Here is a 20,821-nt window from a genome sequence, read left to right as displayed (position 1 = left end):
TCAAACACACAGCAAAGCTGAAAACATTTCAAGTGGTCGCCTGGATATCCACATCTCGCTTCTACTATTAACACTTTATTATGTTAATCTTATCACATATCTACTCCCCTACCAATCTATCAATCCAGCTTACTTTTCTATGCTTTTCAAAGTAAGGTGCAGACAGCAGTGCGTTTATCCCTATGCACTTCAACGTGTGCATCAGCAACCAGAGCTCAGTGTCGCCTCAGCATTCCGCTTTCCCTCCACTGAGCGTGCCATGAAACGCACAGTTCCAGGTGTACCATCCAATGAATTTCCACAGACGTGTGCAACTGCAACCCCTACCAACACAAACAGTGTGCCCCCTCCCCGAGGCAGCCACTCTCCTAGGTTTTTCCACCAGCAACTAGATCTGTTGTAGAACTTTAAATACAAGTGGACCCACACATGGTGCAGCCTTCCTGGCTCTGCCCAGCAGTGTTTATGAGATTCAGCCACGTGGCTGTGTACAGCAGCAGTCTGCTCCTTTCAAGGCTGAGCAGTTTATTTAAAAGTCAAGATTATGACTTACTGGAGGCTACTCTGTAACACAGTCGCTCTCACTTGCACTCACACCTGTCTGCCCTGGCAGCAGAAGAGCAGATGCGTCAGAGAGAACACAGCCCCACCCGGCCAATGAGCGTCCCTGAAGAATGGAAATAATGTATCTCATCACCTTCCTCATAGGAAAATGATGGAAAGGGCACAGGTCTGGAGTAGAGGTTCCCCAAACGTGACAGGATGCAAGATGACCCCAGGGGAGAACTTAATAATGTCAACAGGTAATGTATTTGTTTATCGCCATGTTCCATTTACGGTCTGCAAAACTGGTTTTCCTACATGAAAGAGATATGTAGTTTGCTTCAAAAGTAAGTCTATTTACATGGGGGAAAACTTGATTTAAGGAAACATTCAGGGGCTAAAGATACGGAAGAAACCATGAGCCTGCATGCAGGTGTCTGAGGTGTGGGCATCCCAGTGGGGAACCATGGGGCTGGTCTTGGCCATACATCACAATCACCTGGGAGCTTTACGAGCCAGGCCTGCCTGGGCTCCCCCCTCAGAGCCCTTCGTGTAATTGGTCAAGGCGCCCCAGACGTCAGTTTTCAGCGCTCCCCGGGTGATTCTAATGCGCAGTCTGGACTGACGAGCATGCTTCAGCAACAGCCCTTTAACAAGCCCAGCCTACCCGCATCACCTGGGCAGCAGTTACATTGGTCGGAACCGCAAACTCATAGGTGCCCCTCCAGAGCCACTCAGGCAGACACGGGGCCGAGGGTCAGCACGCTGGGGCTTGACAGGTTCTCCAGGAGTTTCTGATGCTTAAAGTCGGAGACCCACCGCCTCAGGGGCCGAGGAGACAAGCCCTAAAGCACGCTTCTAAGTAGCTCCCAAGACTGAGGTCTCTACCACCAAGGTGCCGATCCAGCCGCAGTCACCAACTCTGCCCGGGCAGCCAGTCCCTGGGCAGCCCCTCTCCTCCCTGGGAGAGGGCAGGTGGGTGGGTGCAGGTTGGGAGCAGCGGCTGGTCAAGCGCCGGAGGCATGGCATCCTAAGGTCCACTGTGTCGTAACCTCAATTAATCCTCCGCGGAGTTAATCAGCCCCCAGAAAATCGAGTGTTGACCATAATCTCATTTTCACCATGGTTTTTGATTATCAGCGACCTCCTTCCACTCCATTACCCTTGTTAATTGAGAATTGACTGCACAGTTAAAATGAATGTTTCCTCCACGAACAGCGAGTGCTGTACCAGATGCACCGGGAAGGCCCTCCCAGCTCAAAAAACGCAGCAGCTCTGCAGATATATTGATCTGATACAATTCATTTCACCAAGAATTTATGAAATTACCACCAAGAGGTCAACTGTTAGGCGTTCATGTGTCCAGAGGCCTACAGGAAAGGAACAGTTTGTCTCTCTCCCCCTCCCCCCGCAAAGGGCAACACCGTACGTAGACAGCTAAACTGGCGCTCTTTGCTTGGTAGCAGTGATGTCTCTATTAACAGATGTTCAACACAGCTCTTCAGAGCTGGTCAAGTCCTTGGAAAGGCTGTCGCCTTACAGTCAGAGGGAAGATAAGAGCAGGCGCTCCTCCCCACCAGCTGGCTGGGTTGATAAGGAAAAATACAAAGTAGGCAGAAGCCACCGGGAGATCAGGGAATCTGATTCTCTGTTCCAATGCTAAGTTTGAAAAAACATGAATTTTCATGTAAGACCAAAAAGACTGTGGAATTAGCCAAAGACGACGTGCTGGGAACTCTGAAGTGACAAAGGTAATGCCCGTCAGGCAGCAGGTATACCACAGGAAGACGTGTGACCAAAACACCATGCTCCCTTTCTCGACTCATAATACGGCAAAGGAAAGATGCCATTAGGGAAATTCTCTCCATGGTCAGGCATCAGAACACACGTGAACAACTGCTTCTCTCTCCTTTGATCCAGGACCGACTAGCGCCAGGCTACCGAGGCCCCGCGCAGTTGCTACCCAGGAGCCAGCCCCTCCAAGGCCACCCGCCTGCCTCCATCCCCTTGCCCTGCCCTTCCTCGGGCCAGGGCCGTCTCTTTGGTCAAGTGACTTCTTGGTGAGTCTTCTCCCGGGGAGTGGGTCTAGTTCTAGCTCAGCCTAAGACAGAGTCCATCCTACGTGCTCAGTGACTGATTAAAAACTTTATGCAAAATTATATACACAGTAAAGAAAACAATACAATGCACTGCCGTGAGGAGGACCCCAGTGAGCATCAGGATAGTTCCATTTTTACTTCACCTTTTTTCCCTCCTGGAATATATTAAGGTCCCTTATGAACATCAGGTCATTTTACTTCTAAGTGCTTTAAAAAAAAAGGCACTTTCTAAAATATAGTTCTCCACTCATCCACAATAACGTGCTCACACCTGGCAGGACTAGCAACCATTAGCAAAAATTCCTCAATGTCATTGGATGCCAGTCCAAATGCCAGCATACATCTTTTGAAAACATGAATGAAGTACAGTTAAGAGTTGTAGTGACTCAGCAAGAGTGGCAGGTGCAAATGCACCCACAAAGTTCCCAGGAAGCCCACGTGTCCCACCCCTGCCACGGCTGGCGGCCCCATTGTTCCCAGAGGCACGGGAAGACGGAGGGCGCGTTCCCTCCCTTGAGGGTCTCCACTCCTGGGCCCACTGCACCCACACTCAGCCCCTTCAGGCAGCAGTCTTCTTCCACGTGGTGACCGGTTCTGTCCCAGAGGCTGGACCTGGAGCCAGAAGAACCTGGCTGGGAACCCGGACTCTGCCCCAATGAGCTGTCTGGCCTCAACAAGTGTCCTAATCTGCTGGAGCCTTTGTTTGCTCGTCTGTAATATGGGAGGACAAAGACTGGGCTCAGAGGGCTCTCACGATGAGTAAATGGCCTAGCATGCTGCCTGGCTGCTCATAAGCTCATTACTGCTCACCTGCTGACACCAGGGGTGGCAGGAACAATTTGAAGGTCCTGGAGGGTAGCGGTCAGAGGCCCCTGTCCTCCCTGCCAGAGGCACCTGACGGGCAAGTTCTGCCTCCCCTGACGTAGGATGGAGATGGAGGTGATGAAGGAGTGGAGGAGGAGGAAGGCCTCCCCAACCCTAGGAACTGAGAGGTTCCTTCAGGGTGTCTTTGGCCACTCAACTGGGCCATCCGGTGTCTCCTGCTAGCCTGAACCTCACCACTAGGGCACCAATTTGGCTCCTCAAAGACACTGCTGCTCTCCCTTCACCTATGACCACCTCTGCTCACCACCTCGCCTGCCGGCCACTACTGTTTGTTAGGCGTCTACTGTGCTCCAGGATCTCTGCTGGGTCCTGACAGTCAACTCTGTTCAGGTACCAGTGATTACCTTGCTCCCGGCGCCTTAGTTTCCCATGGCTGTTGTAATGAAATACCTCACACCTAGTGCCTTAAACAACACGCATTTATGGAAGCCACAAGTTCTACGGGATTAAAACCCAGGCGTCGGCAGGGCTGGGTCCCTTCTGGAGGCTCCGGGGGAGGATCCCTTTCCTGCCTCATCCAGCTTCCAGAGGCTGCCACGCTCCTTGGCTCACGTCTGCCTTCCACCTTCCAAGCCGGCAGCTGCTGGCCCAGTGTCCGACCCTGCGTCTCTCTGACCGGCTCCTGCCTCCCCCTTTACCAACGAGGACTCTCACAGTCAGAATGGCTCTCTGCCAGGATGGCTCCTGCCCTCGTCTTAAGGTCAGCTGATTAGCAGCCTTGGTTCCCCTGCAATCTTCATGTTCCCCACACCGTGTAACTGAACACATATACAGGTGCCAGGAATTAGGACGACCCCGTGGACGGCCATTATTCTGCCTCCCACCACTGGGGCGGAAGCTGAAGCTCGGGGGGGGGGGGGGGGAGCGTAAGCTCGGTGGGGAAGGGGGCGTACTCAACACTACACAGTTACTAAGTGCGACTGGATTCCAAAGTCAGATTACTGGACTCAGACCCAGCTCTGCTGCTGCTTCACGGCACGACCTTGGGCCAGGTACTGACTCCTCTGGCTGTTTCAACTTCCTTGCGATGGCCAGACTGTCTAAACGGTCCCTAAGGTTCCCTCCAGCGAGCTGGTGGCTATCTGAGCATCTGGGCCTCCTGCTAACTACAGGCATCATGAAGTCCACGACCCCAGGGGGCCCTCGCCTGACCTGTCCACACTGATGCAGGCTCAAGTGCTGCCCACGAAAGGGGAAGATCCAGCACAGGTGTCCTTCTCGCCCCAGCTGGACTCTCCTGAGGCTCTTGTCCTGGGAACCATGGAGACCGGCCTTTAAGAGCCCTGATTCCCTTCCCTTCACCCTCCCCTCCAAGCCTCCTGCACAAATCTAAAGTCAAGTGCTATGCATTTTCCTCCCAATCCCCAGCTTAGAGGCAAGTAGGGATTAAGGTTTCTTGGCACAATGAAAATTAAAACAGTGAGAAAATCGGACAGTAAACATATGGGGATGTGAATGTTTATCTGTTGAGTTTCCAAAGAAGCACAGAAAAAAAGCTCATTTTACGTTTTTTTAATTACATACTTATTTATTTATTTTGAAAGACAGAAAACAAATGGAGAGAGAGATCCCATCTGCTGATTCACTCCCCAAATGCCTGCAACAGTCAGGCCAGGCTCAAGTCAGAAGCTGGGAATTCTGATCCAGGTCTCCCGCGTGGGTGGCAGGCACCCACCTACTTAAGCGTCCTGCACACTAGCAGGAAGCTAGAATAGGGAGTAGAGCCAGAACTTGAACTCAGGTCCTTGTATATGGCATGCAGATTCCCCATCTGGCATCTGAACTACTGTGTTAAATGCCTACCCCATTTTATTAAAAAAAATTAGTTTCAGGACTGGTGTTGTGGCACGGTGGGTCATGCTGCCACCTGTGACACTGGCAACTCATAAAAGCACTGGTTCAAGTCCCGGCTGCTCCACTTCCCATCCCGCTCCCTGCTGATGCACCTGGGAAAGCAGATCATGGCCCCCGTAGTTGTGCCCCTGCCACCGACGTGGGAGACCTGGATGGGGTTCCAGGCTCCTGGCTTTGGCCTGGCCATTTCAACCATCTCGGGGGTGAACTAGTGGACAGAAGACCTCTTTCTGTCTCTCCCTCTCTATCATTCTTTCAAATAAATCAATCTGTTAAAAACTAGTTTTCATTACAGAAATTTTCAAACCTACACAAAAGCAGAGACTGGCATGCTGAACCTTTCCTGAACTCCCAGGCCCAATGTCCCCAGTTCAGGAGCCCTTCCAGTGTAAAGCCCAAACTCAGACTCGCCACCCATGGTGGGCAGTTCCTTTGAGTCAATCCTGTGTCCCTCTGTTTGGAGAACTGCTTGGTTACCACTCCTCACGACTCTGGGAGATCTGGCCAACTTCAACACCCTGGGAAAAAAGACTGACCCAGAGTGGACGCAGGATCCCTGCAGGACGACACTGGACAGAAGCGTGCCCTCCTCTGGGATCAGGCACTGGGGATTCCATCTCCCCTACCTCAGGGCATGAGGCTCAGAGACAGAGACGGCGAGACGCCAAGTACCATCACCTGAGCGCCTGGATCCAGCTGCATCTGACAGCCCGACACCTTCCCATCATCACAGCCATATTCCCGCTCTGCTTAGCCTAGCCTGAGCCAAATCTCCATTCCTTATGACAGAAAGAACCCTGCACACGCTCTGTCCCAGAAAGCCGTCTTTAAAGCAGCCAGCCCCGCTGTCAATCTTGCTTGGGGGGATCAGAATGTGGGCTTCTTAATTTAACAAAAACATCCTCTGCTCCCTAAGGAGCGTACTTCCTAACAGCAACAAAAAGGATGTGATTGGAGAAGAGAGGTAACGGCTGTTTTGCTGGATTTTATTCACTGAGGGTATGTTAGCACTGCCCACCTCCTGCCCCTGACTCCCACCTGCTGGGTTGTGGCTTTAAGCCTTCTAAGGTACCCTGCAAGTGAAGCACGTCTAAACAGGGTGGGACTGGATTCTGGTGTCGGTGACAGACCACAGTCCCCAGGTGGTGACAGTCCCTTCCAAGAAGCGATGATAGGCAACTAGAGGAGGTGGAACACAGGTCCTCCAAGAAACCTGTACTCCGTTGCCTGCCTGCTCCTCCTCCTTCCGCTGTGCTGTGCACAGGCCTCCTGTGCAGAGTGTAGACACAGGGCTCCCCGCAGAGCAGTGGGGACACGAGCCTCAGTAGCCAGTCTCTGGGCGCCCAGGGTCTGGTGAGCAAGGACCGTGCTGCAGTGAGATGTCAGGTGCTGTGCAAAGAGCGGGGACAGGCCAGGGCTCCCTAATCTACTGCCTCGCACAGAAGACGGCACCGTGTGTCACCATAGTGCTGTCTGCAACAGCAGACTGGAAACAGCCCCGCACCTACCCACAGGGAACTGATGGTGTCTGCCAAGGTAACACCACACAGCAGAATTCTGTGTGCCTGTCATCAAGAGTGAGGGCGAGAGCGAGACTCACTCTATGTATTGATAAGGAAAGCCTTCCCAGACACACCGTTAAGTGAAGGGGAAAGAAGCCAAAGCAGAACAGTGAGTGCAGAACAGCGAGTGTAGGATAACGTGTTTTGTATTAAAAGCAGGAAATCTAAAAAATACCACAGAAACAACAGGAAACATGATAACAGTGACTGCCTATGAGGAGACAGAACTATGAGCTGAGAGGGGCCATTTTCATTGTAAATATTCATATTTATTTTGTCTTAACTTTCAAAATCATGTAAATCATGTGACCTATTCAACATAAATGGAGAACAAAGCAGAAGCCTTCCGTTTAAGGCAGTTGGCAAAGGCACGGCCAGCCTTCCAACACAGCTGATGTGCCAGGGACATGTCTGCTGCAGAGGGGCGGGCCTGGCTCTCCTGTCCCCTCATGGCTGTGCAGCTGCAATGAGCCTTCTGAGGACAGATCTCAAGAAGTGATCTGGGGCTGGCACTGTGACGTAGTGGGTAAAGCTGCTGCCCACAGCACCAGCATCCCATATGGGTACCGGTTCAAGTCCCGGCTGCTCCACTTCCCATCCAGCTCCCTGCTAATGCGCCTGGAAAAGCAGTGGAAGATGGCCCAAGTCCTTGGACACCTGCACCCACATGGGAGACCCGGAAGAAGTTCTTGGCTCTGGATTGGCACAGCTCCAGTTGTGGGGAGCAACCCGGACTGGACTAAGTTACTGGAATTAGGACTTATTCTATGCATCTGCTCTCCCACAATATGACGCTGGGAGAGGAGAAAACAGCTTCTACGCAGCTGCCTCTTGCCAACTTGAGTGCTGACCTCCAGGAGCTGATCCTGCTCCTGATTGGAGGAGAGCAGCGTACTCGGCATGTGGGCAGCCGAGTTGGGATTGGCGGAAGAGGACTATAAAGGAGGAGAGAGACAACATGCACCAGGAACATCTAAGGGGAACATCTATCTGAAGGAACACCTGTGCAGCCCCCGAGAGAGCCGGCTGGCGGTGTGCCGCTCCCCCGCGGAAGTGGGGAAGGTGGCAGGGGGAACCGCCCTTCCATGGAGGTGGAAGGGACGGTAGCCAACCCGGGAAGAACCAGCAGCAAACCCGGGGAGGGCCGAGCAGACGAAAGAACAGCGCAGGGTCCTATGTTGTTCCTCCACGAAGACGGGGAGCAACATAATGGTGCCGTGACTCGGATATGAAGCCTAGGCAGGGTTTAGTGTCGTTCCTCCACGAAGAGGGGGAGCGACATCCAGTCATTGCGGCCATTTGGGGAGTGAACCAGAGGATGGAAGATAGATTGATCGATCTCTCTCTCTCTTACTCTGTGTGTGTATATGTGTGTGTGTCCCTATCTCTTCCTCTCTGTAACTCTGCCTTTCAAACAACCACATAAATCTTTAAAAAAAAAAAAAAAAAAAAAAAGTGAGCCAGCTTCTAGCTGATCCCTCTGGGGCACTTGTTCTCAGGATCCAGCTGCTAGGCTGTGAGGACATCCAGGCCACACGACGAGGCACTGCAGCCAGCCAGCATCCCAGCTGCCAGTCATGGAGCAGAGCCTCTGAGGTGGCTCCAGCCCACGCATCCTCTCCATGCTGAGTGAGGCATCCAGTGAGAACCGCCTTGCTGAGCCCAGCAACCCTGAGACCTGTGGGAGATGATGAAATGGTCACCTGTTCTAAGCTGCTACATTCCGGGCAGCAGCTCTCAGCTTGTGCCCTTGTCTTACCAGTGATTTTCCAAGGCAGAAGCTTTCTGACATGCTTGGAACAGTTCACCTGGGATTGTGAGAAGTTAATAGTAACAACCCGGCAGGGGCAAGTGCTGAGCTGGCCCTAGCAGAGAAGGAACGTCTAGAACCAATACAGCACGTGACCCCAGATGCCTCTGGGGACGCGCTCAGCAGGCTGCTGGATGCGGTGGTCTGGGCTCCAGAGAGGGCCTGTGATAGTGACAAGGGTGTGGGTGGGGTCCATGTAGAGGGGACAGTCTTAGAAACGAGGTGTGGGTGTACGTGCTACCATCCAGGTGGGTTGCACAGACGAGAGGCAGCCCAGGACAAACTCTGGGGCTGCTCCCACTGAAACTGCCCACGGACGAAAGGAAGCAGGTGGAGAAGTCATGGGAGGAAGGGGGAGGGAGGGAAGCACCAGACCAGCTCAAACTGTCAAGGTCAGAGATGTCAACGGTTGCCCAGAAAATAAGGACAGAGGACGCCTACGAGGTTTGGACGTGTGGACAGCACCAGGGATTGCAGTATTGAAGTCTGTTAAGGGGGCAGGAGAAAAGCGAGATCTCAGAGCCTTCCCACGGCCACAAGTGACTCCAACACGACTCGGAACGAGCGAGCGTGAGCGGGAAACAGTTCTGGGCTTCCCACTTTGCCTTCTGAGCAGCACTGGGGAGACAAAAAGGGGAAGAATAAAAACCCCAGGAAGGGAGACAAACATTGACAAACTGAACACCTATCATCCACATGTCAGAGGTACATAGGGAGTTAGGTTACCAAACTGCCTGCCCCTTGAATTTTTTTTTTTTTTTTTTTTTTGGGTGGCGAGGGGATGAAGGCTTCCATCATTGAGCATTTCGGGCAACGGCAGGGACAAGTGCAAAGGCACGGGAGTTCAGAGGCTTAGCTGGGGAGCCAGCATGGACGCTGTGTGGGACACTCCGAGAGGAGGACACAGGCTCTGGCATCAGTCAGCGATGACCGCCGAGTGAACAGGGCATGAAATAGGGTATCTGTCATCTCAGTCTTTTTGGAACAGATCTTGGACCACAATTTAAAGGGAAATGGCTTCATTTCTCTAAAACATTGAGATCTTGATTTTTTTTTTTCCTATACAAATTCTAAAATGCCCATAAATCAAAGTGTATGAACTCAGCCACTAAAACCTATTGTGCTTGCTACATGAACAATTTTAAATCATCTCCTGGAGTAAGGCCTTCATCTGCAGCGTTCCAACACACTTGATGAGAACAAACACACAAAGAGCGCTTCTAGGAGCTGCGTGATGCCCCACACTGCCGCTGCAATCCCTCCCTGCACAGGGGAAAACACATAAAAGGGCCTGGGACTCACAACAGCACACAGTGAATTAAGTGGGAATGTCAGCACGACCATATCCTACGACTCAGCTGTGAATAGATATTTTGATGAAGAGCTCACTAAATCTTTAATTGGAGATGGAGTGTCTCCATATAAAGGCAATGACGACAAAACATTCATCACAGCACCCGAAGCCACAGCGCCACAAATGCTCTCCCGTCCTGGGGTAGGAGCGGCAGCGCAGTAAATCCAGTATTCATATTACGACGTGGCACGGGAGGTGTGATCGTGGGCCGATACAAATAAGGGTAAATGTTTTCTCCCAATGAATTTTTCTCTTAAAATCATCTCAACGCACTGGAGAAATAACGGGAGCAATCAAATGGTGACGGAGGGAGCCATTGCCGCCATAAAAATAAATCTCAGTTTACACTCAGGCCCGTTTTTACAAGGGCTGGGCCTGTACCCTCCAGCCACGGTGCAATAGCATGCTGCCGTTTAAGTCAAACATTGGTATTCTACCCCAATTCACCGGGGGAAAAGGGCGGTATTTCCATTATTTAAAGCTTTCTACCTGTGATTTTTTTTTCCCTTAAACTTTTGGGGTTGGTTACAACTTAAAGTGGCCTTCCGTTCTGTGCAACCACACCTGAGCAGGGAATCGCGGGTTTGGTTAGAATGCTGTAACGTGTGTGGTGTTTAGGGAAGAACATTCCAGCAGAAACTGTCATCGCAGTGTCCTTGGCCTCAGGTCTCACCACCTCAGAGCAAGCCAGCGTGGCTTCCAACTGCCAGCACCCGCTTCCCTCTGGATGGAGACTACTTCGCCCAGAGAAACCCGAGCATTAACGTCCCCTAAGGAGCGGTGTTCAGCCAGTGACGGACAGGAACAGCATCCGCTAGTCCCCCTGGGGGACAACCCTAGGGTGGTGTTCCACTGGCTCTGGAGGTTCCTGGCAGGATTAAGGCCCAGCTGCCCACATTGGTCACCTGCTCCCCGGTGAGCTCATTTCCCTACATATTGCTAGTGCCTCCCGGGATTTCTTTCCAAGTAAACTCATACTCAATCCTTGTCTCAAATAAAGACACAGGTCATGATTTCCTGGTATTTGGCCATTGAATGAGTTTGAGTTGGGCCATGCATTAAGCCAGCATGGGACACCTGGGTATAGGGTGGTCACAGGGGTGTTGGCATGCAGAACTAACATCCAAAGCCTGCAGGGTAAGCAGCCAGAATGATGCATGGCCGACCCAGGCCACGGCGGGGTGTGTGTGCGCGTGTGCACGTGCGTATGCATGCACAGGGTGCGGAAGCTTCCCCAGTGAGGCTCGCAAAGGTTTTACACCCCAATGTCAATGGCGGATGAGGTGGGCCAGAAACTTTCTTCAGCTTAAAAACTCTGAGAATGTGAGTCTACAGGGCCAAGGTGAGCATGTGTGTGGGCTACTCTGCCCACGGACTCAGAGTATATTCCTGGACTGGAGACGCAGTGGGAAGGAGCCAGGCCTGGCCTCAGAACTTGCCAATGGATTTCATTTAGGATGAAGCCACAAATAGGGGCACACATATACTGCCCTTAAAAGTGCAAACAGGGCTGGGCACCACGGGTCACTTGGTTAATCCTCCGCCTGCAGCATCGGTGTCCCATGTGGGCACCAGTTCTAGTCCCGGCTGCTCCTCTTCCAGTCCAGCTCTCTGCTGTGGCCCGGGAGGGCAGTGGAGGATGGCCCAAGTGCTTGGGTCCATGCACCCGCATGGGAGACCAGGAGGAAGCACCTGGCTCCTGGCTTTGGATCGGCGCAGTGCCGGCCGATGCAGCCATTTGGAGAGTTAACCAATGGAAGGAAGACCTTTCCCTCTTTCTCTCTCACTGTCTATAACTCTACCTGTCAAGTAAATTTAAAAAAGGGGGAAAAAAAAGTGCAAACAGCATTTGGCCAGTGCTGTGGTGCAGTGCGTTAAACCCGCATCCCAAATGGGCACGGGTTCCAGTCCCAGCTGCTCCACAAGGATCCAGCTCCTTGCTAATGTGCCTGGGAAAGCAGTGGAAGACGGCCCAAGTGCTTGGGCCCTGGCACCCACAAGGAAGACCTAGATGAAGCTCCTGGCCTCTGGCTTTGGCCTGGCCCAGCTCTGGTTGGTCTGACCATTTTGGGGGATGACCAGTACATGGAAGATCTTTCTTTCTCTCTCCCTCTCTCCTTCTCTCTCTCCCCCTCTTTCTGAAAGTCTATCTTTCAAATAAGTAAATAAATCTATTTTAAAAAAAGAAAAATCCCTGCAAACAGCAGAAAGATGATTATGGAACTTGGCTCATGCGAAGATTTTTTAAATGTTATAGGAGTAAGAAAGCAACACAGAAAGCTACAAACAGGAGAAAATAATTCGTTGTTGCACTGTTCGTTTGCCACCCTCGTCCCCACGAAGGCTGGTCTGAACATACCTTTTAAGTTTGCCATTCCATCCCCAGAGCCATGTGAAGGCTTCCCCTGCTAATGCTCATATTTTAAGAACTGCACAGCATTCCAGCAACGTGGCCTTCTGTGATTTGACTACGCTCCTATACTGTACATTCAGGTCACTTTTAAGCTCTCACCATTATAAATAATGATGCAGCATCTTCCTACAGTGGCTCGCTCCTCTTTTTAGATGATTTTCCCGAAGCAGACTCCCAGAAGCAGCCAAAAGCTAGAGGCATCGCAGTGACACCTGAAACAGGCAGCCCCTCTGCTTTCATCACCTGTGGTCCTTTGATTATGTACAAAATACAACGTGGGTAACACCCCCTGGCACCCTTCTCCTCGCAAAAGAACATAAGGCAGGCATGCCCAACCACTTCCTAAAAGTTACATACAAGAAGCCCAGAAGCTGGGAATTAAAAGCAAAGCAGTCCTTGATACTAAGTATGGGTTCGTGCAATCAACACCTATCTCTGATCTTTGAAATGAACATTTGAAAGTTAGTAGTAATTTGCAGGCGGGTAGCAGGCACTTGGTGCTAATGATCGCCTGCTCCCAGAGACACTTCCAGCCTGCGCAGGCCACCTGATCTGCTGAGATTCTCGCACTGACACTGACACTCGTTCTCTCCCAGATGCCAGGGACAGAGCCCACATGCAGCTCAGGGAGCGCCACTCACGGCTTTCATCACCCACCCCTGCCCCACCCAGGTAGCACACTCCCTGGCTGACAGCAGAGCCGTGGCAGCGGCTGTGGTTAGCCTGCAATTAGGCTGATCCCTGCTTGTCAGCCCTTCTCCACACCTCCCCCCACCCCTGTCCGCAGCAGAATCCTGGGACAGAGCCCCTCCGCACCCCCACGCCTGCCTTTCATGTGTTACCTCTGCCAGGCAGTTCCAACCTCCTGCCTCGACAGACACTTCATGTCTATAAAGAGGAAGGTTCAGGGTGGGGGTGAGGGAGACCGAGAGGGGCGCTGATGGAGGGGAAGACAGCAAGAAGATTGACTTTAATTTCAAACCATCTTAGGAGCTCTAAAAAGTTGCAGGTTGACGGATGGACACATTTACTCCTCAGAACCCTTTTCATAAATCCTCACCACTTAACATGCACTCTCCAGCAGTATAAACAGCGCCGGCAGACTCCCAGAACCGCTCTTTCCTCCATGTCCGCAAGCCACACGATTGCAAGCCCATTACAGCTGTCCCCCGGAGTATGGCCCTTCCCACAGGCCTCTGTACCAGGACAGTCACACCCACCCACCAGGTGCCTGCTGCTGCTGCCGCCTCTGACCCCGTGGCCAGGGTGGGCTCCTCCCTTCGCTCCAGGGAAGCCTGCAGCTCCTCTCTTGGACTAAGGCCTGCAGCTGACCCTGCAGGTGCCTCCAGGTGTATTTCGTCAGCAGCTCTGGCCCCACAGATAAAGTAAGTCTCTACTAATCTTCAGGGGACCGGACATTGCCCGGGGCTGTTAGGATCACATCTTACTGAATACCAGCTTTCTCCCTGCTCTCAGTGGGCCTGAATGGGCCAGGAGGAGGCCTAGTGTGGCTCTGGAGGGTGTTCACGAGGGACCTGCTGGGATGGCAGGTGGGCCCCAGGCGCATGCACACAGGTGCGCCCACGACCAGCTGTCCCCGTTTCCCGTTAGAGGGTTAGAGGGCAGGCCATCAGTCACATGGTAAGACCTGTGTGGTCTTAGCCGGGGTGCCCAGGAGTAGCCACAGAGCAAGCCAACAGGCTCTCAGGTGGGCTCTGTCATCGGGAAGGGAGAGGGCTCCAGCGCCCACCTCCTGAGATTCACCCAGGAGAGCTGGCTGCTGCCACCCAGGTGTGGGGAGAGATGTGCTGAGAACCGGGGTGCTCCAAGAGGCTCTGTAAACTCTAATGGGGTCAGTGAGTGGGAGCGTTAGAATTACTCCCCCATTCGGGAGCTGAAGCACAAGTGTTTCTCAAAGTACCTCCTAAGATTACCCTGGCAGCATAAAACAGTTTTTAAATTAGAATTTATAGAAAACCACCACACCATTCCTGTCCTCAAAGGCACAGGAATAAGTGAGCATTAGCTTTCATCCCACATTTACGGGTCCACTCCTTATGGATCCTGACTGCATTTCCAGGTCAGTCCCACTGAAAAGGCAGAGAGACAGGGATATACAGACAGATGGACAAAGGTCCAGTAATCCACTGGTTCACTCCTCAAAGGCCAGCCACAGCCAGGGCTGGGCCAGGCTGAAGACAGGAGCCTGGAACTCCATCAGTGTCTCCTAGGTGGGTGGCAGGGACCCAAGGACTTGCTGCCTACCAGGGTACATATTAATGGGAAGCTGGAATCGGAGGCAGAGGCTGGACACAAACTCAGGCACCCTGCTACAGGATGCAAGCTAGGTCAAACCTCTGCCCCAGCTGGTCCCATCTTTATATAGTCACAGCACACAGGGCTCTCCTTTATGACAGTTAACCAGTCTGGAATTTGTTGATGTTGATGTGTGTGTGTGTATGTGTGTGTGTGTGTGTGTGTTTATGCAAAGCAATCTGCTTTCACTAAATGCATCTCATGTTACCAATCTATCTATATTAATATACAGGCTCCATAAGGGTCAGGACTGTCAGTTTGACTCCCCACGACACCACAGGAAGTGGAAGTGTCTGTCCGAGGGGGAAGGGAGGCAGGCCACATGCCAGGACACTAGTCTCAGGAAAGCCCAGCAGGGGAGGCAATTCAGGGCAACCGCAGAAGGCCGTGTTGACACAGGCTCCCTCTGGTGCCATGAGACAGCAGAGGAGCAAGTGCAGGGAAACCTGCCAGCAACAAGCTGTGCCTCCGCAGCTGCCCCAGGGGGCTGTGGCTTTAGGGGCAGGGACAGAAACGCAGATGGGGTGGGGGAGTCCCAGTGTCCTGGCTCAGTGGGTTGAGCCACCACCTGCAGTACCAGCATTCCATATGGATGACGGTTTGTGTCCCAGCTGCTCCACTTCCAATCTGGCTCCCTGCTAATGTGCCTGGGAGGGTGGCAGGGGATGGCCCAAGAGCTCTGGCCCCTGCATCCAAATTGGAGGCCCAGATGAAGCTCCCAGCTCCTGGCTTCAGCCTGACCCAGCTCCAGCAGCTACAGCCGTTTGGAGAGTCAACAAGCAATTGCAGGATCTCTCTCTCTCTCTCTCTCTCTCTCTCTCTCTCTCTCTCTCTCTTTCTGTGTGTGTGTGTATCTCCCTCTAACATTGCCTTTCAAATAAATAAAATAAATCTTAAAAAAAAACCAGAAATGCAGATGAGGCCTTCATGGGGCAGGAAGTCAGACCCAAGAAGCCACTCTTGGGTGGAAAGAGCAGACAGCTCTGACATGCAGAAGATGCTGTCACCCTCACCCAAAGCACCTTCACCCCCAGATCCATCGTCTTGGAGAACTTGAGATTGCCCGACACTAGCACCAGAATTCCTTTCCATCCCTAAGTGCCCGCCTGGTGCCTGCATCTATGTGCACATGAGAGGCTCGGGAGTCCAGGCTTGTCAGACACCATCATGCAAAACTACAAGGCCGACACAGTGGGCGGAGCTGCCGTCCTGAGGCCTGCCCTGCAGAGTGGGATCCGTCCTTCGCCTGGGGAACTATGATAAATGAGCAAGGACAGACACTGGTCAGGACAAGCCACTTTATTTAAAAGCTTCGACAGCCCAAAGTGGTTTAACATAGATGCATTGGGAGATTTATCTAGATGATAAAATACCTGAACTTGAAAGCCACATAAATTATCATTTTGCAGTTTTTTCCCTTTTAAGATTTCACACAGTCAAGTGCTTTAAGTAATGAATGAAATGCACATACAGTTGACTTCATTTCCCACAAGCTGTCTGGTTCACTGTCTGCACGGTGCTGCTGCTTCCAGACGGGACTGGGCTCAGAGTCAGCGCCACACACCTGTGCCTGCGGCCTTTCGTCTTCTCATCACAGTGGTGAGCACCGGGGGGATGCCTAAATGCAGTGCGAACAGCAGCTGTGACTGGCTAAGCACCCACCACCATGTGCCCACCGCCGACATCTGAACTTCACATACTCCTAAGAGCCCAGTCAGGTGCAAGCAGTCCCATTTTAGAGATGCACAAACTTGGGAGGTGACAACTTCTGTCAACGCAGACAATTCTCTCTCACTAAAAAGCTGTGTGTTCACCAAGCTGCAGTACACATGAAAATGCTTGGCTTTCAGCAAATGCAATTGGCTACCTTTCCCTGTGTTCGCTCTCCTTTCTTAAAAAACGCACACCTACACTCAGGGAAAAGTTTGCCTCTTGGGTTTATGCTCATTTATCCATTTGTGCTTGCACTTGGGGCCTGGTTTTCAGCTGGGTGCACAGGGGTTACAAAGCGCTCTGGCCCTTTTGCACATGGGAGTGCCTGGGTTCAAATCCTGGCTCTGCCACCAGCTTCCTGCTGGTGCCCACCCTGGGAGACCTGGATTGAGTTTCTGGCTCCCAGGAATTTGAGGAGTGAATTTGGGAAGTCTGTCTCTAATACATAATAAATAAACAAATAAATAATAATAATAATAATAATACTAAAGCTCCTTGCCATTTGGAGAACCAGACCATTCTCTGGCAGTCAGCAGCCCCACATGGAAGGCGGCTGGCAGCGGGCAGCAGGGGGCAGCAACAGCCCTGTGGAGGGGACCCACATCTAGCAGGGGTTGGAGACGCCCTGAAAAAAGACCATTTCTGACCCTTTACAACCCCAGCTCTTCCCACTTCTGCTGCTGCATTTTCTTTGGTCTGAGACTTCAAAGACTCAATTCCCAGGCCTGACAGTGCGGCTGCCCAGGAGGCCTTTTATCCTGCAAAACACCCCCCTCTCCCGCCAGGCTGATAATTGCTGGCCAAACCACTGCGACAGATAATCCAGCTCCCCCCTGCAATAATCACCCTGCACAGTCCCTCAAACCCCACACCCCACCCCTGCCTGCCGCCACTTCCTCTCCTTAATGTTTGCCTAGAACAGGGACCAGTAACAGCAGTGGTCGCAACTGCCACGGGTCAGGCGCTGCCCGCAGGGGCTCATCTACGGCAGGCACGATCATTACTCCTATGTCAGTTCATTCAGGGAGAGGAGGGAGGGGCTCATGTGTCTCCAGTGCCAACCTCATGCCAAGCCCCCGTTAACCGTGCACAGACCTCCCAACTCAGTGCCCATGTGACCTGTCCAGCCAGGTCAGTCACAGCGCCAGGCGTGCCTGCTCTGCCACCCCGCGCCTGGAGCCTCCCTCCTCCCCAGGGCTGGGACACTGCTGTGCACTGCGAGGGGACACGGGGGATGCACAAGGCCGCCCTCTCTCCCTCTCCACTCCACAGTCAACACATCTGCTTTTGACCACTCTCCACAAACGGTGCCAGACTCCAGCCCCAGCTGGGTCCTCCACGCTCTGGGAGCAGCAGGTGTTCACGGAGCAAATCTCCCGTCTACATCAACAGTGTGAACAGAGCCAAAGAAGAAATCCGGGATCATTCAAGCCAAAAAAACACATCAAGCAGCAGATAGGATAGGTGTTCTCGGGAGCCCCAGAACAATCTCAAGGCCTGAGGGGCCTGCAGCAAGGGAGCAGAACTGTGGCCTCAGGGCGCCTTCTGGCCGGTTCTAGGAGGGTGACCCCAGGAGCTGAGAGCCACCAACTGCAGCCTCCTGAGAAATGTGTACTCGGCCGGCGGCAGAGCGGTTTCAGCACTTCCTCTGAGTTCCGCAGGCTGCAACGGGGACTCGACTCTGCCTGGCTCACTCTGCACGGGCTGACCTGGCCGAGGGCAGGGTCCAGGGCTGAGTTCTCCCTGCATCCTCAGCACCAGGGAAAACCAGTGGACTGCTTCAAGAATGAATGACTTAACCAGTTGTCCTGTGAGAGAGGCGGTCTCCCACTCAGAGAGGCAGGCACACCTGCTCAGCCAGTGCATCCTCCCTGGTGTCACACACCTGGTGGTTCACACTAAACGCTCCGCCCCCCACAGTCCCACTGCAACGAGGAGGAAGTGAGGTTAGGGGCCCTGCTTCTCTCTAGCTGTCTGCGGCCAGGCAGACTGGCCCTCCCAGCCGCACACAAGCCACAGCCTCCGGCTGCAACAGGTACTTGCTCTGTGGCCCTCCTAGCTGAATCCGCTGATGCTTACTAAGGTTTCAGCGCTGGCCAGCACCCAGTGACGTCTATGTCACAGCTCTGCGCGGTTTTAACTTTTCCCACTCGGGAGCGTGGGCCGTGAGCTCCACGGGGTGGACACACCCCTCCCTGCTGGCCCACCGCCCTAACGCCAGCATCTGGCCCTGGGCCGGGCCCTGCGGGGCACACCTGAGTACTTGTGGAATGCTTAGTTTTAGAACGGCTGAGTGTGAAGTGCCGAAGGTGGAACCCGAACCTGCGTCTGCCCTGCTGGGGTCGGAGTCCAAGGGGTTCTGGAGGGTTAGGTTGGCACCTGCGGCGAGAACCCGGGACGCACCGCGAGGCCCCGCGCTCCGCCGCCACCTGCTGCCGCCGCCCCGGGCATAGGCCTCCGCCGTGGGCCAGGAGTCCTAGGGGGGCCCCCAGGGCCGGGGCGGCGCTTACCTGCAGCGTCCCGGGCTCCGGGACTCGGGGGACAGGAGCTCGACGTGCGAGGACTCCGCGGGAAAGGCACCTGGGCTCCGCACGCAAGGCCGCCCCCGCGCCGGCCACCCGGCCCCGCCCGTGACCTGAACGCCTCGATCCGCGGGTGGGCGGAGCCGGAGGGGCGGCCTCCGCGCCCCGCCCCTCGCCGGGAGGGCCCCGCTCCGGCCCCGCCCCCACGCGCTCCCGCCTGCGGGCGCCCAGAGCCCCACCCTTCACCCTTCCAAAGGGTGCGCGCCTTTGCTTTTCTGTTCCTGGGTTTTGTATTCCATTTTTTTTCTTATTTTTACTGAATTGTACTTTTTAAAAAGTCGGAGTTTAAAAGTATGGTTAAGTAATGCATGAACTTTTTTTTGTTTTAGCAAAATTGTATTATGTAGAGGAGCTTATAATGAAAGCAACAGTCCCCTCTCCCGTGCCTTCACGCGGGGACACTTTTTAATCCATTCCTGCTTTTAGTCCTCGTGGTCACCCCTTGTTGCTAGAGAAAGCAGCTGACACAGCCATTTCTGCCTCCTATTGACTTTCTGCCAGGGTGGACGAGGATTTACTCTCTTGCTGCGCCCCTGCTGCCTTCTCCTGACACATTTACACCTCCCTTCTCACGCCCTGCCCTGCTCCGGCCGAGGCCGAGGACCAGGAGTGGATGCAGCTTTTCTGAGACCTGAAGCTGCCGCAGCTGTGGGGCTGAGGACAAAGCACTGTTGGAGACGGAGAGTGCAGAATTGGCGCTTGCAAGCCAACATTTATTGCTGGTTAGAAAAGACATCTTAGCAGTCCTGGAGCGCTGGAGTTGGGCTGCCCCCTCCTGTGGGATTTTAGGTGGTTTAAGTCCTGGGTTCTGGTACCCTCTGCCCACCTAGAACTTTCCAGAACTCCCAGCACTCCAGGGCAAGACACTCCAGCTTCTGCCGCTGGGGCTTCCTTGTGCAAGGATTGCAGTGTGCAGGGAAGTAGAACAGCCAGGACTCGAACTGGCACCCATACAGTGATGCTGGCATTGCGGGCAGAAACTTAACCTTCTATGCCACAGTGCAGGGCCCAAGCTTGGAGATTTCTAAGCATCTGTGTGTGGCATGTGGTACCACGGCTTGTGTAGAGTCTCTGGGTTATAATCAAAGGCCAAGTCATTCTGTGTCAGGACCCTGGGACAGACAGAGACTGGACAACGGGAGCCAGAGGAGAGTTGGGCAGTGGCTTCCCCAGGCCAGGGCCTCTTCCTTCCCCTGGGGTAGGGAGGGGAAGGCTTGGCTGAGAGGGAGTCTGGCTTCCTGGGCAAGAAGTGGGGGCCCCCAGCATGGCATGTGATCCCCTCCCGTAATAACCTTGCTTTGCCAGACTAACAGAGGGAGGGGCAGCAACTGAGAGAGCCACTCCCTAGAGAAACCAGGTCCTGATTTTTCAGAGGAAGTAGATGGAGCTGCGAGTGATGGGCCTTTGCCTAAAGTCACAAGAGGCTCTTGGGTCACAGATCTCCCCTGTGTTGATACGTCTTGTGCTCTTTCCTGGATGGCACCTGCCATTACCGCTCAGGGGAGGTGGCTGGGCAAGGCCGTATCAGGAAGGGGAAGGACTTCACATAGCAGGTGCCTCCCCGTGAGGCCGATCCCGAGCCCAGGAGGGAGGCACTGGGAGTGCCAGCGGAGGAATGCAGGTGTCACCGAGGGCAGGAAGCAAGGCAGCCCAAGGAAGGATGCAGTGCTGAGCCGGCTGCTATGTGTGA

At 53.5% G+C, this 20,821-nt stretch overlaps 1 protein-coding gene across 18 annotated transcripts in view; it reads right to left on the bottom strand.

Annotated features, from left to right (window-relative positions):
- Nucleotides 1-19,224, bottom strand: part of NMNAT3 (nicotinamide nucleotide adenylyltransferase 3) — a 94,293-nt gene extending 75,069 nt beyond the window's left edge. For 3 of the 18 annotated variants that reach the window (XM_089331145.1, XM_089331146.1, XM_089331143.1), the window contains exons 1-2: nucleotides 19,060-19,195; nucleotides 16,308-16,454 (exon numbers count right to left, since the gene is read on the bottom strand). The gene's annotated coding sequence lies outside the window, so the exon portion shown is untranslated. Of the gene's footprint in view, nucleotides 1-16,307; nucleotides 16,455-19,059 lie in introns of all 18 variants that reach the window. The other 15 variants (XM_089331153.1, XM_089331142.1, XM_089331154.1 and 12 more) reach the window with 13 other exon arrangements.
- Between the last annotated feature and the right edge of the window lie 1,597 nt (nucleotides 19,225-20,821).

The sequence above is a fragment of the Oryctolagus cuniculus genome, chromosome 4, assembly GCF_051225735.1.
Source record: "Oryctolagus cuniculus isolate XC-2025 breed Fujian yellow rabbit chromosome 4, ASM5122573v1, whole genome shotgun sequence".
NCBI lineage: Eukaryota > Metazoa > Chordata > Mammalia > Lagomorpha > Leporidae > Oryctolagus > Oryctolagus cuniculus.
This window is presented reverse-complemented; position numbering and strand designations above follow the sequence as displayed.